Genomic DNA, 26,796 nt, shown 5'->3' on the forward strand with positions numbered 1-26,796 from the left:
TCCTGACCTTGTGATCCGCCCGCCTCGGCCTCCCAAAGTGCTGGGATTACAGGCTTGAGCCACCGTGCCCGGCCATTTTTTGTATTTTTTAGTAGAGACAGGGTTTCACCATGTTAGCCAGGATGGTCTCGATCTCCTGACCTCGTGATCCGCCCGCCTTGGACTCCCAAAGTGCTGGGATTACAGGTGTGAGCCACTGTGCCCGGCCAAAAGAAAACTATTTTAATATGTTGATTGGGATTATGTTTAATACGTCAATTAATGTGGGCAGCACCCCACTTCAAATTGGGCCATCTCCATACCAAATTAAGGAATGTTACTCTACTTACACTACTTAACCTACTTTAAAAGTAAGAGAAATCCAAAGCTATCTGGTTTTCTATAATTTGCTTCATGCACTTCCTTCACATGTCTGATCATATTTTTCTAACATTTCTAAATAATATAAAAAGGAAACTTAGAAAGAAAAAACAGCAAAACAAAACCAAATCACGCAGTTACGCCACTCAAACACAAGCACTATCCACATTTTATTGTGTTTGACATAGCCCCACCTAGCTGATACGGCAACTGCCATTGTCACCCTGACCAAGTGGCTAAGCCATAGGCAGCAGGGAAAGGTTTCCATTATATTCAGTACTAAGCATGACTGTCCCCAAAGAATACAGCTTTTCCCTAGCATCTTCATAAAAAGGTAATTAAGTGGTAGTTGGTTTAAATATTCACCAAGGTAAAATGTTTAGGTAAAGAATGAAAAACTCCACCCAACTGCAGACACCTGGCTTAAAGAGGAGATAAATCAAGGAACAGCGTTCGCTAGCCAGCGTACACACCTGGAGTCAAGACTCTAGAAACTGGCTACCAGAGATGTAACATAAACAGACCATACTTGCAAATGTTTCTAAGCACCTATGAAGACTGACAAAAAACAAACGTGATATTATCACCATTATTAGTCATTTCAAGGCACTGCCAGCTACACAGCCTACTTACAAGGCAGAGAAATATGAAGCTGTCTGATGCATTTAAAAGGATAAGGTAGGCTGGGCGCGGTGGCTCAAGCCTGTAATCCCAGCACTTTGGGAGGCCGAGGCGGGTGGATCACGAGGTCAGGAGATCGAGACTATCCTGGCTAACATGGTGAAACCCCGTCTCTACTAAAAATACAAAAAACTAGCCGGGCGTGGTGGCAGGCGCCTGTAGTCTCAGCTACTTGGGAGGCTGAGGCAGGAGAATGGCGTGAACCCGGGAGGCGGAGCTTGCAGTGAGCCGAGATCACGCCACTGCACTCCAGCCTGGGAGACATAGCGAGACTCCGTCTCAAAAAAAAAAAAAAAAAAAAAAGGATAAGGTAACACTTGCCAGGTAGCCAAGACCTATAAATAGGCTTTTTTTTTTTTTTTTGAGACGGAGTCTCGCTCTATTGCCCAGGCTGGAGTGCAGTGGCGTAATCTCGGCTCACTGCAAACTCGGCTTCTCAGGTCCACGCCATTCTCCTGCCTCAGCCTCCCGAGGAGCTGGGACTACAGGTGGCCGCCACCACGCCCGGCTAATTTTTTGTATTTTTAGTAGAGATGGGTTTCACCGTGTTAGCCAGGATGGTCTCGATCTCCTGACCTCGTGATCCGCCCGCCTCGGCCTCCCAAAGTGCTGGGATTACAGGCGAGAGCCACTGGGCCTGGCCCCTTTTTTTTTTTCTTTTTAACAGCAGGATCTAGCTCTGTTCCGCAGGCTGGAGTGCAGTGGCACGATCATAGCTCACTGCAGCCTTGAACTACTGGGCGCATGCAATCCTCCCACCTCAGCCTCCCAAGAATTTGGGACTACAGGCATACACCACCATGCCCACCTAAATTTTTATTTTTTTGGTAGAGATAAGCGTCTCCCAGGGTGGGTGCAGTGGCTCACACCTGTAATCCCAGCACTTTGGGAGGCCGAGGCGGGCGGATCACCTGAGGTCGGGAGTTTGAAATCAGCCTGACCAACATGGAGAAATCAGCCTGACCAACATGGAGAAACCTCTACTAAAAATACAAAATTAGCCGGGCGTGGTGGCACATACCTGTAATCCCAGTTACTCGCGAGGCTGAGGCAGGAGAATCGCTTGAACCCAGGAGGCAGAGGTTGCAGTGAGCCAAGACCACGCCATTGTACTCCAGCCTGGGAAACAAGAGCGAAACTCCATCTCAAAAAATAAAAAAAAGAGAGATAAGCATCTCCCTGTGCTGCCCAGGCTGGTGTCAAACTCCTGAGCTCAAGCGATCCTCCTGCCTCAGCCTCCCAAAGTGCTGAGATTACAAATGCGAGCCACCGCACCTGACCCTAAACCTAAATAGGCTTGAAATAATTTTTTCCCTTTTTGAGACAAGAGATAATTCAATAAAGATTGTTCCCAATTATTTTCAGTTTTAAGGGTCTGGAATTGTATCCCTCCCCAGAAAGAGAGTTCCTGGCCCTAAAGAATATAAGTGAGAGGCACCCAGAGCAGGGATGCGTTGGGGTCATACCCACTTCCATTCAGCAAAAAGAATAACTGGATCCTGCAACACCCACTGCAACCACAGGATTCTGGCTTACTTGAGGAAGAGGATTCAAAAAAGCACACAAACAACTTTGTACTGTCCTCATCACATAATAGAAATTCCAAAATAAAATCCGTTTTCTCTTTGCCTGCTAAAGATGACTTCTCCCATCTGCTACTGAGAATCAGTTGTCATCCTAAATCTCTCCTTTTCATTCTCTTCCCATGGGTGTTTTTTAGTCAACTTATTAACCGTCCAAGTAGCAGAGGAGTTTGGGATGGGCAGAAGAGCTGGAGCCTACTCTAAATCGAAGGCAAGCTGTAGAAACAGTGTTTGTATTTCAGACATGCTGCAGATCTCCTCAGCCAACCCATCTGAGGTCAAACAGCCCTTCTGTCTCTCCCGAGACGTATGAATGGATTACATCTTTGTCAGCATTCCATACATCTACATTTCTTTCCTGTCTGTGAAAAGCAACAATTTGGGCCAGGCACGGTGGCTCACGCCAGAAATCCCAGTGTGGATCACTTAAGGCCAGGAATTCGAGATCAGCCTGGCTAACATGGCAAAAACCCGTCACTACTAAGAATACAAAAAGCAGTCAGGCGCGGTGGCTCACGCCTGTAATCCCAACACTTTGGGAGGCCAAGGCGGGCAGATCACTTCAGGTCAGGAGTTAGAGACCAGCCTGGCCAACACAGCAAAACCCTGTCACTACTAAAAATACAAAAATTAGCTGGGCGTGATGGCTCACGCCTTGTATTTTATTTATTTATTTATTTATTTATTTATTTATTTATTTTTTTTTTTTTTTTGAGACGGAGTCTCGCTCTGTCGCCCGGGCTGGAGTGCAGTGGCCAGATCTCAGCTCACTGCAAGCTCCGCCTCCCGGGTTCCCGCCATTCTCCTGCCTCAGCCTCCCGAGTAGCTGGGACTACAGGCGCCCGCCTCCTCGCCCGGCTAGTTTTTTGTAGTTTTTAGTAGAGACGGGGTTTCACTGTGTTAGCCAGGATGGTCTCGATCTCCTGACCTCGTGATCCACCCGTCTCGGCCTCCCAAAGTGCTGGGATTACAGGCTTGAGCCACCGCGCCCGGCCTATTTTTATTTTTTTTTTTTGAGACGGAGTCTCGCGCTCTCGCCCAGGCTGGAGTGTAGTGGCGCGATCGTGGCTCACTGCAAGCTCTGCCTCCCGGGTTCACACCATTCTCCTGCCTCAGCCTCCCGAGTAGCTGGGACTACAGGCTCCCGCCACCTCGCCCGGCTAATTTTTTGGTATTTTTTCGTAGAGATGGGGTTTCACTGTGTTAGCCAGGATGGTCTGGATCTCCTGACCTTGTGATCCGCCCGCCTCGGCCTCCCAGAGTGCTGGGATTACAGGCGTGAGCCACAGCGCCCGGCCTGCTCACGCCTTGTAATCCCAGCACTTTGGGAGGCCAACGTGGGCAGATCACTTCAGGTCAGGAGTTTGAGACCAGCCGGCCCAACATGGTGAAACCCCATCTCTACTAAAATTACAAAAATTAGCCAGGTGTGGTGGCACACGTTTGTAACCCCAGCTACTCAGGAGGCTGAGGCAGGAGAATCTCTTGAGCCCGGGTGGTGGAGGTTGCAGTGAGCTGAGATTGTGCCACCTAAAAGGAAATTATATTTTTTATAGCTTCATGTGAGGGTGAGCACGCATTTAGTCACTAAAAGTCAAGGTCAGAGTGACTAATGTCTCTCTTTCATTTACCCCTGCTTGAAGACCTCCTGGAAGAATAGACTAAAATGGAATGAGAATTTGTAAGGCACAGATAATTTAAGAAAAACTACAGGGCAGGAAAAAGAAGTCTGCCTAGACAGTGATGGGCACTGATTTCTCAAAACTGAAGTCCCTGATGTACTGTTGGTTTCCTCCACACTCACAAATGAAACCAAAACACAGGCCTTGCAGGAGCTCACGGACTAATGAAAGGGCGTGACCCACATGGGAAGGAGATTTTGTGTTTTCTCCTTCCTGCAGATCTCTGGGGGCCAGTGTGCATTTAGAGGTGGGGAGGAGTCAAGCAGAGTGAGAGGAATTACGAACACAACTTGAAGCCAATCATTTATGCTGATTTTTTGACTGTAAAGTTTCAGTCCTTGTGTTATATACAATGGCCTGCTACCCTTTCCTGATATAAGGAAGAATGATAATATCTGATTCCTCTGAAGGCAAAATCCCAGATTTTACTGAGGAAATCTGATTCTGTCGTTTTTTGTTTTTTTTTTTTTGAGATGGAGTCTCGCTCTGTTGCCAGGCTGGAGTTGCAGTGGTGTGATCTCGGCTCACTGCAACCTCTGCCTCCTGGGTTCAAGCCATTCTCCTGCCTCAGCCTCCTGAGTAACTGGGATTGCAGATGGCCGCAACCATGCCTAGCTAATTTTTGTATTTTTAGTACAGATGAGGTTTCACGATGTTGGCCAGGATGGTCTTGATATCTTGACCTCGTGATTCACCCGCCTCAGCCTCCCAAAGTGCTGGGATTACAGGTGTGAACCACCCCTCTCAGCCCTGATTCTGTCTTAATGTCATAAAAATGCATCTTCTCCATCAGCAGCATCCCAGGCCAGGCTGCCCTTCACAGGGGACACATGGCGCACCTTCCAATAAGGGCCAGCTTGGAAAGACGCTTTTATAACCACATGGTCACCACCGGCCAGGGGAGAGCCGGAGAGGGCAGTGTCCCTGCAACCCTCTACCTTCCAATCAGGGCCAACTCAGAAAGATGCTTTTATCACCACCTGGTCACCACCAGTCACAGGAGAGCTGGGGGAGGACAGTGTCCCCGCAAATCCCCCTTTTCAATTAGGGCCAACTCGGAAAAGACGCTTTTCTAACCACCCGGTCACCACCAGCCACAGGGAGCCGGGAGAGGGCAGTCAGTGTCCAACGGCCTGCCAGCTCTACAGCCTTGGACAGACACCTGCCTTTCAGAACTTCACTTTCTTTGGGAAAAAAGAAAACGACTTCACAGAGCTGTGGTAAGAATGAAATGAAGCCAGGTATTTAGAGCAGACTGACTTTCTATCTGGAACACAGGAGCTTCTCGGTCAAAAGAATTCATACATTCAACTGATGTTTCCCAAGACGTTCAGGGCTGTCGCCTGACTCACTGTGCTGTGGGAACGCACAATTAAAGCCTCTAGGCCACTGTGGCCAAGCCTCACCGTGACTCTGGATGGGAAGAGGGGAACAACTGTGCGGGGTGCTGAGCAAAGGTGCTGGGGAGCTGGACGGCACCAGAGCTGTGAGATTAGGTACATCCAGGAAAATGCAAACGCATCCCACCAGGAGTGACAGCACAGGCAGAAGTGTCTTTCTTTATTAGCCCTTACACAGGAATCACACCTGGGGGGTTCACAGCTGTCCCGTCACCTGCACCCCAAGTTCTCCCAGTAAGGGAATGCCACTGAGGGCCCGATGACTGCCTGCAACATCAGCTCTCAGGCACACTTCACAGCAGTGACCCTTATCAAGTGCCTCTTAGTCAGGCTAGAGAGTGGACAACCTGGAAGAGGGCGACAGACAGAGGAGAACACAAGGAGGAGGGCTGGTGACGTGTGAACCCCTGCCAGTGCTGTCAGAGGAGAGGCGCGGGCCCGGCTGGAGTCCTGCACCCAGCAGCTAGTACAGCTGATGCTGCTACATCTCTCTGAGCTCTGTGAATCTATGGGAATCAAAAGCAGTGAAGGCCGGGTGCAGTGGCTCATGCCTGTAATCACAGCAGTTTGCGAAGCCAAGGTGGGTGTATCACCTGAGGTCAGGAGTTTGAGACCAGCCTGGCTAACATAGTAAAACCCCATCTCTACTAAAAATACAAAAATTAGCCAGGCTTGGTGGTACATGCCTGTAGTCCCAGCTACTCAGGAGGCTACGGCAGGAAGATCACTTGAATCTGGGAGGCAGAGGTTGCAGTGAGCCGAGATCTTACCACTGCACCCAAGCCTGAGCAACAGACCGAGACTCTGTCTCAAAAAAGAAAAAAAGAGTAGTAAAATAAGAAATGCTTCCCCTAGAATGCTGAGAAGCCAGCTTCAGGGCAGCTGCAACGGTTAGAAAGGTAAAGGATAGGCCAGGTGCGGTGGCTCACGCCTGTAATCCCAGCACTTTGGGAGGTCGAGGTGGGCGGATCACAAGGTCAGGAAATCGAGACCATCCTGGCTAACATGGTGAAACCCCGTCTCTACTAAAAATACAAATAAATTAGCCGGGCATGGTGGCAGGCGCTTCTAGTCCCAGCTACTCCGGAGGCTGAGGCAGGAGAATGGTGTGAACCCGGCAGGCGGAGCTTGCAGTGAGCCGAGATCGCACCACTGCACTCCAGCCTGGGTGACAGAGCGAGACTCCGCCTCAAAAAAAAAAAAAAAAAGGTAAAGAACAAAGGGTTTCCATTCCTCAACTATGTATAAGGTACAGATAAATGTCTGTTTTGATTTAAAAAAAAAAAAAAAAAAAAAAAGGCCAGGCGCAGTGGCTCACACCTCTAATCCCAGCACTTTGGAAGGCCGAGGCGGGTGGATCACAAGGTCAGGAATTCAAGACCAGCCTGGCCAATATGGTGAAACCCGGTCTCTACTAAAAATACAAAAATTAGCCAGGTGTGGTGGCAGGTGCCTGTACTCCCAGCTACTCAGAAGGCTGGGGCTTAAAGCCGGGAGGCGGAGGTTGCAGTGAGCCAAGATGGCGCCACTGCGCTCCAGCCTGGGTGACAGAGCAAGACTCCATCTCAAAAAAAAAAAAAAAAAAAAGGCCGGGCGCGGTGGCTCAAGCCTGTAATCCCAGCACTTTGGGAGGCCGAGACGGGCGGATCACGAGGTCAGGAGATCGAGACCATCCTGGCTAACCCGGTGAAACCCCATCTCTACTAAAAAATACAAAAAACTAGCCGGGCGAGGTGGCGGGCGCCTGTAGTCCCAGCTACTCGGGAGGCTGAGGCAGGAGAATGGCGTAAACCCGGGAGGCGGAGCTTGCAGTGAACTGAGATCTGGCCACTGCACTCCAGCCTGGGCGACATAGCGAGACTCCGTCTCAAAAAAAAAAAAAGGCCTGTGATTCCATCTTGCTTTCACCACCAGGAATCAAATGCATCTACACCATACAGAAACCCTCTGCAGGCCAGGGAGTTGAACATCCCAGCAACACTAACCAAAAGCCTGATGTGTCAGGCTCTGCACAGACAGTGACAATGCCATCCCTGGCCCTGCCCCTCAGGACCTCACGAGCTAACACAGAAGATAGAAAGGTCTTCCTTTGAGTGAGCAAAGGCACGTGTGGAGTGTACAGAAATGCAATGGAGGGGCACCCAATGGTGTTTTCCTTTTTTTTTTTTTTTTTTTTTTTGAGACGGAGTCTCGCTGTGTTGCCCAGGCTGGAGTGCAGCGGTGTGATCTCAGCCTCCCGGGTTCATGCCATTCTCCTGCCTCAGCCTCCAGAGTAGCTGGGACTACAGGGGCCCACTACAGCACCTCGCTAATTTTTTGTATTTTTAGTAGAGACCAGGTTTCATCATATTAGCCAGATGGTCTCGATCTCCTGACCTTGTGATTCGCCCGCCTCGGCCTCCCAAAGTGCTGGGATTACAGGTGAGAGCCACCGTGCCCAGTCGGTGTTTTCCTTCATTAGGATGCCTGAGCAGAGTCTCCCAAGGATGGGCAGGAGTTAACCAGGGAAAGAGAAGGGAGAGAAAAGGGTTTCAGGCAGAGGGAATCAAGAGGCCTTTTCCAGAGCAGCTTTGGCTTCTGGACATGCTCTTCCCTCCCTTCTCCGTCACCACCATAAATGGGTCTGCAGCTTTGAAGACAAAAGATAAGTTAAGATAACACCACCCATGGTGCAGAGCCTAGGATCAAAGTCCCAACCTTGCTGCTACTTTTCCCAGCCAGGGGCTGGCCTGGGAGACAGGCAAGTCCTTAAAAAAGAAGGGCAAGTGAAGCGATGGAAATGCCAGTTGGCCAACATCTCACACTTAAGTGTAATTTTCTGAACCTATAGTCCAAAAAGATGACAGAATAGGAATCAAAGCTAACTTGTCACATCAGGTTCCAAAGTAAAGCAAACCAAGAAAGAAGGGAACGAGAGAGAGATTAGGAAAAGAAGGGGAGGAAAGGGCTTATAAAAGGGAAGTTTTTGAGAGAGACCTCTTTTGTACCATGGGTGTTCTGACTACATAAAAGTGAAAAATGGGCCGGGCGCGGTGGCTTACTCCTGTAATCCCAGCACTTTGGGAGCCTGAGGCAGGCGAGGTCGGGAATTCTAGACCAGCCTGACCAACACGGAGAAACCCCATCTCCACTAAAAATACAAAATCAGCCAGGCATGGCTGTAATCCCAGCTACTCAGGAAGCTGAGGCAGGAGAATCACTTGAACCTGGTAGGGGCAGAGGTTGTGGTGAGCTGAGATCGCACCATTGCACTACAGCCTGGGCAACAAGAGTGAAACTCTATCTCAAAAAAAAAAAAGGGAAAAATCTCTTCTAAATAAAAAAAAATAAATAAGCAAAGTTTGAAGGTAAGTGTCAAACTGAGAGAGGCATTAGGAAAAAAGCTTAGTCCTTAAGGTGTAGGAGCTCCACAATCAGTGAAGCTTCCCCAATGACTAACTGCAGAGATAAAAAGGATGTGGCTGTCAAGGTCTGAACCAAATGGCCCAATTTAGCACCACCAACAGGCTGGGCCCACCTGACAGTATGGACCTTTGATGTGATCGCCCGTGAGGCACCCACCAAAAATGTTTCACCTAAATCTAACAAAGCCTTTCAGGACTCACACGTGGTTTAGAGGAAACACGCGGAGCAAGGAAACATGTTCACCAGGAGACGACAAATGCAGACTGTGGGACAAACTTCAAGACAAGTGGGCCAGTCCCTTCAAAAGGTCAGAGCCATGGGGGAAAGGCAGAAGGATTCCTCTACAAGAAAAAAGGCTGGCTGCGCGCGGTGGCTCACACCTGTAATCCCAGCACTTTGGGAGGCCGAGGAGGGCGGATCACGAGGTCAGGAGATCAAGACCATTCTGGCTAACACGGTGAAACCCCATCTCTACTAAAAATACAAAAAAATTAGCCAGGTGTGGTGGCGGGTGCCTGTAGTCCCAGCTACTGGAGAGGCTGAGGCAGGAGAATTGCCTGAATCCGGGAGGCGGATGTTGCAGTGAGCCAAGATCGCACCATTGCACTGCAGCCTGCGTGAGACAGTGAGACTCCATCTCAAAAAAAAAAAAAAGTAATTACGGTAAAGCCTAAAACAAGAAAACTGAAGATAAACCAAATACATCTATCAACAAATGAATGGAGAAAACACACTGCTGTATCCATACAATAGAATATAAACTACAGGTGCAGACAGCAACATGGATAAGTCTTAAAAACATGCCGAACAAAGGAAGCAAGACACAAGAATACAAACTGATTCCATTTATACAAAACTCCCCACAGAAAGACTAATCTGATTCACAGTGATAGTGCGCAGATGGGGAAGGAGAGGATGCCTGGGAAGGGCACGAGGGAACCTTCTGGGGTCATGGAAATGTTCTGTATATTGATTGCAGTGGTCACATATGTGCATACATTTGCCAAAACTATAAATCAGTACACTTTTCAGGGTGAATTTGTTTACATATTATACCTTAATAGAGCTGATTGAAGTAATTATAGTAATGACACTCAGGGTTGGGGAAAATGTAAGGAGTTGGACCCTCTTAAATAACACTAGGGGGACTATTAATTGGTACCACATGCTTTTTTTAACAGCTTTATTGGAATATAGTTCACATACCACACAGTTCACTCATCTGAAGTGTATAGTTCAGCCAAGCACGGTAGCTTACACTTGTAATCTCAGCACTTTGGGAGACCAAGGCAGGAGGATCACATGAGCCCAGAAGTTAAAGACCAGTCTGGGCAACACAAGCAAAACCTTGTCTCTACAAAAAAAAAAAAAAAAAAAAAAAAAAAAAAAAAAAAAAAAAAAAAAAAAAATTAGGTCAGGCACAGTGGCTCAGGCCTGTAATCCCAGCACTTTGGGAGGCCAAGGCGGGCAGATCATGAGGTCAGGAGTTCAAGATGAGCCTGACCAAGATGGTGAAACCCTGTCTCTACTTAAAAAAAAAAAAAAATTAGCCAAGTGTGGTGGTGGGCGCCTGTTAATCCCAGCTACTTGGGAGGCCGAGGCAGAGAACTGCTTGAACCCGAGAGACGGAGGTCACAGTGAGCCGAGATCGTGCCCCTAAACTCCAACCTGGGCGACAGAGCGAGACTATGTCTCAAAAAAAACAAAAACAAAACAAAAAAAACAGGCCAGGCGCAATGGCAATGGCTCATGCCTGTAATCCCAGCACTTTGGGAGGCTAAGGCGGGATCACAAGGTCAGGAGTTCGAGACCAGCCTGGCCAACATGGTGAATCTCCTTGTCCACTGAAAATACAAAACTTAGCCAGGCATGGTGGCGGGCACCTGTAATCCCAGCTACTCAGGAGACTGAAGCAAGAAAATCGCTTGAAATCAGAAGGCAGAGGTTGCAGTGAGCCAAAATCGCGCCACTGCACTCCAGCCTGGGTAGAAGAGCGGAACTCTGTCTCAAAAATACATACATACATACATACATACATAATTAGCCAGGCGTGGTGGCATACACCTGTAGTCCCAGCTACTTGGGAAGCCAAGGTGGGAGAATACCTTGAGCCTGGGAGGTCAAGGCTGCAGTGAGCCATGATCATGCCACTGCACTTCAGCCTGCGTGACACAGTGAGACCCTGTCTCAAAAAATAAAGTGTACAATTCAATTGTGTTTCATATATTCAGAGAGCTATGCAACTGCCATCACAATTTTAGAGCATTTAAAAGAAATGCCCACACTCTTCAGTTATTCCACTTCACCCCTAAACAACTATCAATCCACTTTCTGTCTCTATATGAACACATATTCTGGATGTTTCATATTTCATATAACTTGAATCATATAATATGTAACCATTTGGGACTCACTTCTTTGACTCTGCATCATGTTTTCAAGGCTCATCCATGTTGTAGCACATGTCAGCATTCCATTCCTGTTTGCCACTGAATAATATTCCTATGCATGGATATATCACATTGTTTAATCCATTCATCAGCTGGTGGACATTTAGATTATTTCCAACTTTTGGCTGTTATGAGTAATACTTCTGTGAACATGTGTGTACAAGTTTTTGTAGGGACTATATTTTCATTTCTCTTGGGGAGATACTTAGGAAGGGAATTGCTGGGTCACATGGTAACTCCATGTTTAACGTGTTGGGGAGTTGCCAGACTGTTTTCCATAGCGGCTGCACCATTGTACATTCCCACCAGCGCAGAGAGGGAACAGATCTCCACGCTCCCCAACACTTTCCACAGGCTAATGCTGTGAAGTAGCCTCTTACTGTGGTTTTGAGCTGCATTTCCCTAACGATTAATGGTATTAAACATCTTTTCACATGTTTATTGGCCATTTGTATATCTTCTTCAGAAAAATGTCTATTCAAGTCCTTTGTCCATTTTTAAAATTGTTTTTTTTTTTAAATTAGTAGAATTCTTTATATATTCTAGATATACATCCTTTAATAGATACATAATTTGCCAATATGTTCTCCCATTCTAGGGGCTGTCTTTTCTAATTAATACAACTTCTGAAAACTACTCTTGCATTGTATATCAGACTTCAGTGTGGATACCTACTTTGACATTGTAGTTTCACTTTTAAGAATGTATCTTAAGGAAATAATTTAAGAAGTGTAATGAGAAGAGCTATAAACAAGGTATTCATCAAAGGACTATTTAACTGAATCATAACCCTTACCTCACACCATACACAAATATTAACTCAAAATGGTTCACAGCCTAAATATAAGAGCTAAAACTATAAAGCTTCTTGAAGAAAATATAGGAGAAAAATCTCACAGGCCTTGGATTGGCAAAGATTTCTAAAACACAACACAAAAAGCATGAAAAGAAAAAAAAAAGACAGATATATTAGACTTTCTCAAAATTAAAAACTTTTTCGCTCTTCAAAAGACAACTGAGAATGATGCTGCATGTCTATTTTTACCTACATGGGCACAGGAAAAAAAAAAAAAAAAAAGCAAAGTGACAAAACCACAGGGTGTAACTCTAAGAGCAGTTTTCCAGGGCTCTTTTCTTCCTGTCTTTCCGAAATGTCTGAATCCTACTTTTGACCATAAGTATGCACCTCTATACGATGAGGGAGGAGGAAGGAAAAGAACCTCCACAGAATGATTTTCTCTTGGCAAAGGGGAAGAAGTGAATGTCCATCTCATAATTGGCAAAAATTAAAATTCAGTTAGCACGGGGATACAGTCTGCCCTGTTGATTGAGTTTACTTATTTGCCAGATTTCAAAATGAGAATATACTGTAATTTTTTGAAGAGTTTAGGATCTTTGCCCTTTCACATGATTTGCAGATAATTTCTATTACATATACAAGTTAATCTGGTGAACAACATTCACTGATGTAACTGGCTAATAACTGGCTAATAATGGCTTCAGAGTATTCTGTAAAAGGAGTCTATATGTATACCATTATTTCACAATTATCTGGAGCTTAGTTATCCAGAAGTAAGTGAAAGTGATTCAAGATAGATAACAAAGGTCTGTGCACTTGACTCAGAGGAGAGTCTCTAAACCCTCACTAAGTTAATTACCCTTATTTTACACTCAATTTAACAAGTTATGCAAACCAACAGAAAATGGGAGATGCCAGACAAAAAGGGAAACTCACTGCTGATCAAGTGACAGCCAACAGCCTAGAGGAGACGATCATTCAATCTGAAAACCTAACTCATGAGAAAGTCTGGAATAGTTGAACAGAGAATTCAATATACCTTAACAATGGAAGATTACCACAATAATGCAATAAATAATATTCAAAAATATGTTTCTAAATAATCAAAAGTTCTGTTCAATATGTTCAAGAAAGCAGCAAAAATGAGTATGCACTTGAGAGAGATTTCTCCTTTCCATTAAAAATGGTTAATTTCATAAAACAGATGATTAAACAAAATAAACAACAATGATCTAGAAAACTGGTTAATATCAAAGGAAGCTCTATTCCTTGAGAGAGGAGCAAATTAGGTATTTTTGCAAACACATTTTAATAGCAAGCCAACCTTAATCCCGTAAAACTCAAAGGACTGACTGAAAGAAGTCATTTTAGATCCATTCACAGATTCTTCTGTGCTCCTCAAATGGTACCATAGAGGTGCTTCCCAAGTCTGTCTGTGAATAACTAATCCTGTAGATAAGGTCATTTCATCTCACCACCCGACCACCCAGCTCTCTCCACCAGGTCTACACTCCTGCACAGCAGCTCCATCTTTGAGAAAAAAACACTTGAACTTGGCTGTCTGGGGCAGGGACCTGACATGTTTTTGCACTCTGCATTTCCTCCTTCTAGGCTCTTCAAATGTCAGGGTATAACCACATTGCACTTGGAGAGCTATTAATTCAAAGGCAGACAAATGAAGTTCCTGACTTGGGGAGGAAATGGAGTCTCCATCTTCTCACTACAAACACCTTTCCATGTGAGCCGCCTCCACCCTCCCACTCACCAAGGGAGTTCTCCTAATGCCCTAAACTCCTTCAGGGCTGGGATTTCCACAAATATATTTGGATATGAGGAATATTCCTCATATAGCCACACAAATAGGAAACTAAGCAGGCACAGAGGTAGGACAATGCAACCTAAGTTGGCATCAGAAAGCCAAAGCCCTGAGGCTCTGCTCCTCCACCTGAGGGAGTTCAGCAGAGGAACTGCTCTCTCTTGCTGGTTATTTGCAGCCTGAAGCATCATACACATGATAGGGACAGACATCAGACCAAAAAGGACGTTAAGGAAATCAGCCAGGGCTGCAGGGATAGCAGGTGGGGAACCTGGCCAGAGCAGGTGGTCTCATGTCTGGAACAAGCAAGGGCCAAGTGAGGCTGGGGCCACCAGCACGCAGTGTGATGCCTGGAAGGGCAATGCCCCCAGGGCATTACCAAGAGGCAGGGCTGACTGCAACAGCTGGGGTCCAGGATGCCCACTGAACCAAGAGACAGCAGTCTGCTCTGCAATAGTTTGGTTTTTGTGTTTGTTTGTTTTGGGGTTTTGTTTTGTTTTTGTTTTTTTTTTGGAGACAGGGCCTTGCTCTGTTGCCCAGGCCAGCTGAAGTGCAGTGGCACAATCATGGTTCACTGCAGCCTCAAACTCCCCAGCTAAAGCCATCCTCCTACTTCAGCCTCCCAAGTAGCTGGGGCCACAGGCACATGCCACCATGCCTGGCTAATTTTAACAATTTTTTGTAGAAGATCCTGCTATGTTGCCCAGGCTGGTCTTACACTCCTGGGCTCAAGTGATCCTCCCCCGTCGACGTCCCAAAGTGCTGGGATTACAGGCATGAGCCACCATGCCCAGCTGCTCTGCAGTAGTTAACTCACTGCCCTAAGACGCTGTTCCCGCTGCTCCTGCTGAGCAGGGAGGCAAAGGGAAATGGTTTCTCCTCTGGAACCAGTGGTCTTCCTCCCAGCCCACCCCCAGGATCAGCAGCAGAGGTGGAAGAAGAGAAGCCAATTTCAGAGCACCAGAGCGACGCAAACCACACCAACTGGCGCTTTATTCAAAACAATGATGGCTTTGTCAAGCACAGCCCAAGAGCCAGCTGAAAAACCTGTCCTTCCCTCCTAATTTCTACCCTCAAGTCCCCGTGACTTTCAGGCACCATGTTAAAAAGGAGGAAAAAAATTACATAGAATCCGACATCAGCCAACCCATGTGACCCGACAGAAGGCAGGCCAGCTGCCCTTCCAAGATGACACATCACTGGAGCTGGCTGTTCTGCAGCCATGGGTCGCCTACTGGGCAGCTCAAGCTCCCAGGACACATTTAAGTCTCACTGATATATTTCCAGTGATCCCAGCCAACAAAGAACAAAGAGCTGAAACACAGCGCTGCTGTGTCAATTTTCCAGTCGTCTGGGAGGGCAGCATACCCCAACCTCAATCTCAGCTGCTCAGCGGGGGTGGTTGCTCCCCATCTTTCCAAGAACCTAAAAGCTGCTGCCCCAGGGCCCTCTAGGACAGGGAACAGAAGGAAAATCTCTCTGTGGGGAAGAACTGGGGGGCACTGGAAGAACAGATGACAGGGTTTCTCACACCACACCCTGCCCTGCTCACTTCATCCCTACTTTACCAATCAGGGTCAGTCATCTCCAACACCCCACAAACACACCCATAGCTCCAAGGAGCCAACAACAAGCACACAAACAAAGATAAGCAAACAAACTTATCAGGCACAGCGTAGTTGGCTCCACACAGGCCCTGCCAGCTCCTCTGCAAATACAGTCTCTGGTAGGCTGCCCTAAGAAGGATGTGAAGGAGGCCGTGCATAGTACAGGTGAGCTTACCTACCTGCTGGCTCGCAGTACTGTGGAAGGCCAAGGCCAAGGCCAAGGCCAGGCCAGAGCTGAGCTGCTAACTGGGTTCTTTGCTTCCCTATGGACAAAGCCTTCTGCCAAGGTTTCTCGTGGAGGGGTGGGGAGGGGAAACCCATGGATTCCAAAACGAAAGGGAAAGAGGACTGGCCCAATAGATAAGGGAGCAGCCTGGGAGTGTAGGGAGCTGGGAGCAGGCCTTCCACTGGGCCAGGAAATGGAGCCCTAGGAAGGAGCTCTCAGCAAGAACACAGCAGGGGGATGGCGGGCAGTGTGAGGACACCAGCCTTCACACAGCTGGGCCTGAGCAATTTTAATTAATTAATTCTTTTTTTTTTTAGAGGCAGGGTCTCACTCTGTCATCCAGGGGGGAGTGCAGTGATCATAGCTCAGCAGCCTCCAACTTCTGGGCTCAAGAGATCCTCCTGCCACAGCCTCCTGAGTAGCTGGGACTACAGGTGTGAGCCACAACACTTGGCTAATTTTTTAGTTTTTGTAAAAACAGGGTCTCGTTATGTTGCCCAGGATGATCTGGAACTCCTGGGCTCAAGTGATCCTCCCACGTCAGCCTCCCAAAGCGCTGTGATTACAGGCGTGAGCCACCGAACCTGGCCCTGCTTGTTTAAAATTGAGGCTGGGTGCAGTGGCTCACACTTGTAGTGAGGCCAGGGTTAGAGGACTGCTTAAGCACAGGGGTTCAAGGCTGCAGTGAGCTGTGATCGCACCACTGCACTCCAGCCTGGGGGACAGAGTGAGACCCTATTCCCTGCAAAAGAAACACCCATAACCAAAGTCCTCATGCCTTCGACCAACAGCCCCTCTGCTGAGCACTCCTCCGACAATGGAAGTGTTAGGACAGACAGACCCACGGAAGCACCACAAGCGAGCAGCTGAGAAACAAGGCTGCCAAGCCAGAGAGCAGCATCTCCGGACTCAATCTGACAAAAAGTATTTAAATCATTTTTCAGAGCGTTGAGTCAGCTCTTCCTTCCACGTACCAAGTCATTCCCCAGTTTTGTAACTCGCAGGGACATGCATCTGCAGCATTCCAGTTCCACGTGAGAGCTCACACCAGCTGGGGGGACTCACACCTGGAATCACAACTTTCACAGAGCCTTGCTCTCCCTACCTCAGGCACAACACACAGCCAAGGGCAGCAGTCACCTCAGTGACGCTGCGGTCACAGCCTCAGGGGTCTGTCAGCAGAGCGCCACTAGGCATGCAAGCTGCAGCATCAGTCCTGTGTTCACGCTGCTGACTGTGCGTTCTACCCCTGCCCCACAGCAGGCTGCTGGACATACATAAAAGCTTTCAGCTCTGGACTCAGAACAAACAGGCCACCATTCAGCTCAGCGCCTGCTGACCACCATTCCCCTAGACATGCCTGTCCCGGGAGGGTGGGACAGTGGGACAAGGAGGGGTGCCTAAAGTGGTGACAGGAATTGCTGCCGTTTTACAGTCTTGAAAGCTTCCCAGGGTAAAGGGTCCTGTCAGGAAGGAGGAGGAAGCAGAGATATTTTCAGAGAAAGTAGCCAACCAGGAGTATGAAAACAGAGATGAATGGAACAGGGGCCCAGAAACACGGGGAGAGGTTACCAAAAACACCACAGAAATATTCTCAGTGATCAACAAAGAGACATTAAATAAACAGTAGTACATCCACACAATGAAATACTATCCAGCTACTAAGTAACACTGCAGAAGCTGGGTGTGGTGGTGCACACCTGTGGTCCCAGGTACTCGGGAGGCTGAGGCGGGAGGATTGCTTGAGCCCAGGAGTTCAAGGCTGCAGTGAGCTATGATCACACATTTGCAGCCCAGCCTAGGCAACAAAGTGAACCTACCTTTAAAAAATAAAAAAATTGCAGATGGATATTTTGTGGCTTGGAGGAATGCTCAAACTCTATTAAATGGAAAAAATATGTGGTGGCCTGCACCTGTAGTCCCAGCTACTTGGGAGGCTGAGGGAGGGGAATCGCTTGAACCAGGGAGGTGGAGGTTGCAGTGAGCCGAGACCGCGTCACTGCACTCCAGCCTGGCGACAGAGCGAGATTCTGTCTCAAAAAAAATAATAAAAATAAAAATAAGGAAAACATATGTGTACTCACCATGCAAAAAATAAAAATAAAAAACAAGGTCTATAAGAATAAACACTAGAGGGCCGGGCGCGGTGGCTCAAGCCTGTAATCCCAGCACTTTGGGAGGCCGAGACGGGCGGATCACGAGGTCAGGAGATCGAGACCATCCTGGCGAACACGGTGAAACCCTGTCTCTACTAAAAAAATACAAAAAACCAGCCGGGCGAGGCGGCGGGCGCCTGTAGTCCCAGCTACTCTGGAGGCTGAGGCAGGAGAATGGCGTAAACCCGGGGGGCGGAGCTTGCAGTGAGCTGAGATCCGGCCACTGCACTCCAGCCCGGGCGACAGAGCGAGACTCCGTCTCAAAAAAAAAAAAAAAAAAAAAAAAAACACTAGAGAACTGACAAGTTATCTCTGGGTGTTGTAATTTTTATTTATTTTTAGCTTTACCTATATTTCTGATTTTTCTATGATAATTTGAAATGAAACTTGAAAAGAAAAAGTTAACTTTAATTTTAAAATGTACACATATGTAACAAACCTGCCCGTTGTGCACATGTACCCTAGAACTTAAAGTATAATTTAAAAAAAATGTAAACAAAAATCTATACTATGAACATAGAGAAATAACAATGAGTAAAATCTGGAAGGAAGCCTGAAAGATGTGGAAAAATTCAAAAAAGTAAGGTCCTAAGCTTTAAAGAATTCCCCAACTTTTCAGCAAACATATCTCCGCAGGGGAAGCACTGCATTGCGGATAAATACCAACGCTATTTGAATCTGGATTAGAGGCCTATGCTAACGCACTTAAGAACGACAAAGCTACTTGCCAACACCTTTCCAAACCAGATCAAAAAGCCAGAGCCAGGAATCCTAAGGAATCTGTGCAAGGTGGCTGCACAAGCAGTACGTGTCCATGTATGTGAATGTGTACTGCAAACACATACCCACACACACACCAACATACCACACACTCACCACACACACCAACACCATACCACACACTCAGACACCGCACACACATACCCACACACCCCACACACCCCACACACAGACACCACCCACACATACCCACACATCCCACACACACCAACACACCACACACAATACACACCAACACCACACCACACAGACACTGCACACACATACCAACACACCACACACACATCACACACACCAATACCAGACACTGCACACACACCACCACACCATACACACAAACACTGCAAACACACCCACACACCCCACACACATACCAACACACACACCAACACACCACACACAACACACACCCCACACCAACACCACACACAGACACCTCAAACATACGCACTGCCCCACACATACCACACACACACACCAACACACCCCACACACAACACAGACACCACAAACACACACACCCACACACACACCAACACACCACACACAACACACACCACACACACCAACACCACAGACACCAAAAACATACACCCCCACACACACCATCACACACACCAACACACTGCACACACCAACACGCCTTACACTGCAAACACACCCACACACCAACACACCACACACAACACACACCAACACCACACCCACCACAAACACACACTCACACATACCCCAACACACACCAACACACCACACACAACACACACGACACACACACAGACATCACACACATCCACACACACACCAACACACCAGACACCGCATACACACACACACCAACACACACCACACACAGACACTGCAAACATGTACACACACATCCCACACATCTCACACACATACCAACACACACACCAGTACACCACACCAGACACTGCAAACCCACACCACACACACCAACACACACAGACACCGCAAATACACACACCACATACACCAACATATACACTACACCCACACCACACACACACCACACAGGCACCGCAAACACACCCCCCACACCAACACATGCACCCTCCACACACACCAACACACAGACACTGCACACACACACCTCACACATCACACACCGCAAACATACACACACCAATACACACACCACACACACCTCACACATATAACACCACACACACACCCATACACCACACACATACCCCCCACACCACACCAACACACACCACACACACACCACAAATACGCACACCCACACACCAACACACCACACACACCAACATACACAACAGAGACACTGCAAACACATACCATGCACCCACACCACACACAGACACCACACACACACCCCACACCCACACAGCACACACAAAAACACACACCACAAACACCATACACAATACCTCACACACACACCACACACCAACACACACCACACACAGACACTCACCGCCCCACACACTACACACACCACACACCCCACATGCCAACACACACACACCAACACACACCCCACACACATCCCACACACCAACATACACCCACACACCACACACTGCAAACACACCAACACACGCACGCCACACACACCACGCACACACACCACACACACACAGACCACACCACACATACACATAACATACACACAACACATACATATCCATACCACACACCCCACATACCCCATCACACACACAAACACACCACACACACCCCACACCCCACACCCCACACACATCCCACACGCCACACACAACAACACATATATTGGGGAAGCAAAGCCGGAGATATGTAACATAATATAAAATGTGCAGGTCAGAAACTCAACAAGAGCCAAGACAGAGGTCTCCTCAGTCTAACTTAATGTTGTAATTTTGTTTCAACTCCAGCCAAATCAACTGTTTATAGAGTTCAAAGTATTGTCCCTTTCCCTCATCCCAAAATTACCCTATGCAAACAGCCCCACCTTAGTCAAGTATGGTGGTGATGCTGAGGGGTGAGAGTTTAAAATGGAATGGAACCTATAGTCCAAGAATTTCACAAAATGGAGAATATATCCTCCATTCCAAGGACAAGAATACTTAAAATCATACTTAAAACCTCATAACTCAGAGTAACTAACTGTCTCCTAGGCACATGCATACCTCTGGGGTGTACCAGGCAGACAGTCTTAGATTTGGTATTCAGAAGATTATGGTCCTGTGACTTTAAACAGAGCAGGGCCAAGAAGGTAGACATAGCGTAAGAACACCCCCCAAAAAAATCTACCTTGGCCAGGCTCAGTGGCTCACACCTGTAATCCCAGGACTTTGGGAGGCCCATGGCGGATGAGTTGCTAGAGCCCAGGAGTTCAAGACCAACCTGAGCAACATGGCGAAACCCTGTCTCTCCAAAAAAAATACCGAAATTAGCCAGGCATGGTGGTGCACGCCTTGTAGTCCCAGCTACTTGGGAGGCTGAGGCAGGAGGATAGTTTGAGCCCAGGATGTGGAGGTTGCAATGGGCTGAGATCGCGCCACTGCACTCCAGTGTGGTTGACAGGGAAAGATCCTATCTCAAAGAAAAAAAAAAAAGAAAAGAAAAGAAGAAAACTGAAGAAAAGAGAAGAGAAGAAAAAGAAAAGGAAAGGAAAAAAAAAATGTTCTTGTGCCAGAGCCAATCTGTGGCAAACGGCACATCACCTTCATCGCTTAGGCCAAGACTCACTTCTAAACCACATTCAATCTAGATTAAACTCACATCCCCAGAATACCTAATAGCTGAATTCAGACCTTAAATCCAGATTTCCTCCAGTTTTTAAAATATGTCGAATCTCATAACACTAGGCTCACATTCCCAAATGGCAAGAATCACCTGAAGTTGAGTGATGGCTGCTCTTTCAGCAAACACTCTGTAGTTCACCACAGTCTCCACTACTCCCTACTGCCTGTCATTGAGACCAAGTCAACTGCAGTTTATGCTTACAGTTTTCATAACAAAGAGAGATTTCTCCATAACCATGACTTTATGAAAAGGAGGAAAATAAGTAACAGAAAAGGTCTTTTTAGCCTTACAGATATCCTATTTGCTGGTCCTTGTGAGTATTTAAGTTTGTGACCCTTGACCCAGATAAAAGAAGAAAAAGTCTTTTATTTATTTATTTATTTATTTATTTTTAAACAGAGACAAGGTTTTTTCATGATGCTAATGCTGGTCTCAAACTCCTGAGCTCAAGCGATGCACCTGCCTTGGCCTCCCAAAGTGCTGGGACTACAGGTCTGATCCACTGCACCCGGCCATAAAGGTCTTAACAAACTAACTTTACCCTCCACACACATACAGATGGTGATTTGGCAAGCTCTGGTGCAAGTTGGAGAAACCAATTCCCACGTCATTTTCAGTCTAGAAGGAATGCTCCAAGGAGGTCACTTTCCCAAACACTCCTCCACTTACTGCACACAGTAAAGATAAAGAATCATGGAATTTCTAGACACTGACATAGTTAGGATCTCTAAGATCATCTGATCTTGCACTTCCCAAGTCAGATTCCTAAAGATAATGTTGAAAATCCGAACTGTTTTCAACATTTTTAAAACAATAACAGCTTACTGAGACATAATTTACATACCATCAAAGTGACCCTTTAAGAGCATTCAGTGGTTTTCAGTATATGCAGAGTTGTGTAACCATTGCCACCCTAATTTTAGAACATTTTCATCACAGCCTCAAAAAAAAAAAAAAAAAAAAAAAACCATTAGCAGTGACTATCCATTTTCCCTTTCCCCAACCCTTGGCAGCCACTGCTCTGCTTTCTGAGTCTATGAGTTTGCTGCTCTAGGCCTTTCGCATCAACAGATCACATACATGGTCTTTCGTGTCTGGCTTCTTTTACCTAGGGCAGCGTTTCCAAGGTTCTTCCATGCTGCAGCATGCATCAGTACTTCATTCCAAACATTGTTTTCAATATTTTTTCTTTTATTTGTGGGAAGATAGCTTCAGGTAGATCAATTTTTTTTTTTTTTTTTTTTTTTTTTTTTTGAGACGGAGTCTCGCTGTGTCTCCCAGGCTGGAGTGCAGTGGCGTGATCTCGGCTCACTGCAAGCTCCGCCTCCCGGGTTCACGCCATTCTCCCGCCTCAGCCTCCCAAGTAGCTGAGACTACAGGCGCCCGCCACCACGCCCGGCTAGTTTTTTGTATTTTTAGTAGAGACGGGGTTTCACCATGTTAGCCAGGATAGTCTCGATCTCCTGACCTCGTGATCCACCCGCCTCGGCCTCCCAAAGTGCTGGGATTACAGGCTTGAGTCACCGCGCCCGGCCCAATATTTTTTAAAGTATTTACTTGCCCATGATAAAGCCATGATGGTCATTCTTCAAGTAAATGCAATTTTCCTAACATTTTATTAAGAAAATTATCAAACATACAAGGAAAGTTGAAAGAACTATACAATGAATACTCAAGTACCCACCACCTGGATTCTACAATTAGAACCACTAAGCCATCTCTCCATCCATTAATCCATCTTATTTTATCTTATTTTTCTTTTTTGAGACAGAGTCTCGCTCTGTTGCCCAGGATGGAGGGCAGTGGTGAGATCTCGGCTCACAGTAACCTCCGCCTCTCAGGTTCAAGCGATTCTCCTGCCTCAGCCTCCCAAGTAGCTGGGATTACAGGCGTGTGCCACCACGCCAGTTAATTTTTTGTATTTTTGGTAGAGACAGCATTTCGCCATGTTGGCCAGGCTGGTCTCGAACTCCTGACCTCAAATATCTGCCTGTCTCGGCCTCGCATAGTACTGGGATTACAGGTGTGAGTCACCACACCCGGCTGAGTAAGGCTTATTTCATTCAACATAGTGTTTCTGAGATTCATTCATGTTGTGGCATACACTGGTAATTAGTTTCTTTTTAAATTACTGAATGCACTTTGTTCCTAAGGAAACGTCTTTCAAAAAAGAAAGCCAAGGAAGAAGAGTAAGGTTGGTAACCATGACTCCAGTCTAACCCTCTCTCTCTTGCATCCCCCACCCTCATGGGCACCAAGACTTATAGGAGCTAAGTGGCAGATGCTAACCAGTCACACCACTGTCTTGTGGATTCCAATCCCATCATCTTTCCACATACCTCACAGCCATTTCCTTCTTCTCACCCTGTAAGGAAGTTCCTAGCTGACTCTCTAAAACAGCCTTACTATAGGAAATGGGAAGCCAACACCCGAATAACAAAGGTACTAGGTGTCTCCTCAAAAACATGTCAGTAAAACAAAATGTGGTACATCTAAAAAACTGAAGACTATTCAGCATTAAAATGAACTAAATACCTGATGTGTGCTACAACATGGATGAACTTTGGGGATCTTACTGAGGTGATGGAATGTCCCAGCACTGGGCTGTGACAATGACTGCACAACTAAAAAAAACAAAATCACTGAACCTTACACTTACAATGGGTGCACTTTATGCTATGTAAATTACACTTACAGAAAGTTGTGTTAAAAAGAAAAAAGCCTGGCCGGGCGCGGTGGCTCAAGCCTGTAATCCCAGCACTTTGGGAGGCCGAGGTGGGCGGATCACAAGGTCAGGAGATCGAGACCACAGTGAAACCCCGTCTCTACTAAAAATACAAAAAATTAGCCGGGCGCGGTGGTGGGCGCCTGTAGTCCCAGCTACTCAGGAGGCTGAGGCAGGAGAATGGCGTGAACCCAGGAGGCGGAGCTTGCAGTGAGCCGAGATCGCGCCACTGCACTCCAGCCTGGGCAACAGCGTGAGACTCCGTCTCAAAAAAAAAAAAAAAAAAAAAAGAAAAAAGCCTGACTACAAATGGATGAAAGAGTTTTCTGCTTCAAGGCAGAGAAGGATCTGCTTGATAATCTAAAGAACAAAAGAGGCAATTTAAAAGACCCCACTACTCAACTAGAAAACAGTTGTTTAAAACACCAAGCTAAAATAATTATATACTGTTTTAAGAATACATTGAAAGCGTTTCCTTTTAATAAATAAAAGGAATTTATTGATTCACTTTCTCTAAAAAGCTTAGTATCAAACTATCTGGGCAGGTCCCAACTGCCAGTTTAAAATGAGGCAGCCCATTGTGAACGGGCTGGTTACCATGTGACCATGTAACCATATGAAGAGGTTCTTCAGGCTGTTGTGTTTTATTTGTTTGTTTGCTTGTTTGAGACAGGGTCTTGCTCTACCATCCAGGCTGGAGTGCAGTGGTATGATTATAGCTCTGCAGCCTCCACTTTCTGGGCTCAAGGGATCCTTTTGCCCCAGCCTCCCCAGCAGCTGGGATTACAGACATGCGCCACCGTGCCTGGCTAATTTTTTTATTTTTTATTTTTTAAATTTTTGTAGAGATGGGGGTCTTGCTACATTGACCAGGCTAGTCTCAAACTCCTGGGCTCAGGGAGTCCTCCCGCCTCAACCTCCCATAGTGCTGAGGTTACAGACATGAACCACTGCACCCAGCCTCTTCAGGCTATTCTTTAAAAAGCTAGAATACTGGGTGAATATCCGAAAACCAGGCTAACTCCCCTACTTTCTACATAAGAAGCTGTTTTTTTGTTTTGGTGACTGAATTTGTCTCATTGGAACAGAGCAAACACGGCTGCCCTCCTTCCCTGCCCACAGGCCTAGAAGGAAGGAAGAGTAACCAGCTTTCAAAGTGGATCGCCCACTCGCAGAATATTCCTCAACAGAGAAGCTGCTTTCCTTTCCAATGCCTGAAAACTGCCCAGGGCGGCTGCCTCTTCCCACAGCCATCTCTTTGGAGGAGCTGCTCCATCTTCTTGTAGGAGCTTTTTCTGACTCCTCAGCCTTTCCTCTTCAACCATCACCCAACTGGGATTCTTCATGCTTACTTCTGAGACTTAAAGGTGGATGACATGGAATCCTGTTCCTAGAATTCTTTCTCCAGATCCTGGACCCCCTTCTGGAGCTACCAAAATCACCCCTTCTCTACTGCCTCCTTCTAGAAGATTTTTCTGATGGTGCAGTCAACTCCCAAACACATCAAGAATGCTGGGCTTGGAGAGGTCTCTAGGGTATTCAAAGCAGACAGTATTTCTCCAGCACCACCAGACTCAGCTGAGCAGAAACAGCCCGCAGCAGGTGCATACTCCACGCCACTCAGAACGCAAGCTCCAAACTCCAAAGCCTCCCCTGGAGAGGGACAGCGAGCTCGGGGGTAGGGGGAGGGACTGGGGGGCAAGAAGAAACCCAGGTAGGGCAAAGTAGACGGCTGTGATGCCCACCACACTGACAGCCCTCAGCCATCCTCAGGGAAGCTGCCCGCTCACGGCTCTGGCTGTCAGGGCGGCCCCCGGGCAGCCAAGCTTTGTACACTGCATCGTCCTCAGCGAGACATGCCCCAGCTTCACAGCTCATCGCTCCTTCCCCAGCCTTCCTCATTTCAGTAATGGCCCCGGCTGCTCAGGCCAAACCTCAGAGTCACTGTTGATTCCTTTCTTCCTTTCATCTGCCAGGTCCAATTCACCAGCAAGTCCAAAAACCACCCTGAATCCTGCTCCTCACCACCTCGCTGCTACCATCCTAGGCTGAGGCTGGAGCTCCACAACTCCCAACTGGTAGCCTTGCTCCTGCTCTCACCCTCCCTAGACCCGTCTCCTGTAGACTGGCCCGAGCCGCCTTGTGGAGGTAAGACAGTACTCCCCAGTGCCACCAAAACCATCTCCTAACTTCCTACCCTGGCCCACAAGGCCCCTTGCCTCTTCTATCTTACCTCCTGCCCTCAACATTCTGGCCAAGCCAGCCTTCTTTCTAACCTTGTGATGCGCCAAGCTCACTCCAGCGAGGGCCTCTGCCTGGGCCTCTTCCCACACCTGGAACGACCATCGTGC

The 26,796-nt window shown here is 47.2% G+C and overlaps 1 protein-coding gene across 2 annotated transcripts in view; it reads right to left on the reverse strand.

Annotated features, from left to right (window-relative positions):
- MLXI (MLX interacting protein) overlaps positions 1-26,796 on the reverse strand; it is a 72,113-nt gene that overhangs the window by 35,726 nt on the left and 9,591 nt on the right. The gene's annotated exons all lie outside the window — the stretch shown is intronic.

Source organism: Macaca nemestrina, chromosome 10, assembly GCF_043159975.1.
Source record: "Macaca nemestrina isolate mMacNem1 chromosome 10, mMacNem.hap1, whole genome shotgun sequence".
Classification (NCBI taxonomy): Eukaryota; Metazoa; Chordata; class Mammalia; order Primates; family Cercopithecidae; genus Macaca; species Macaca nemestrina.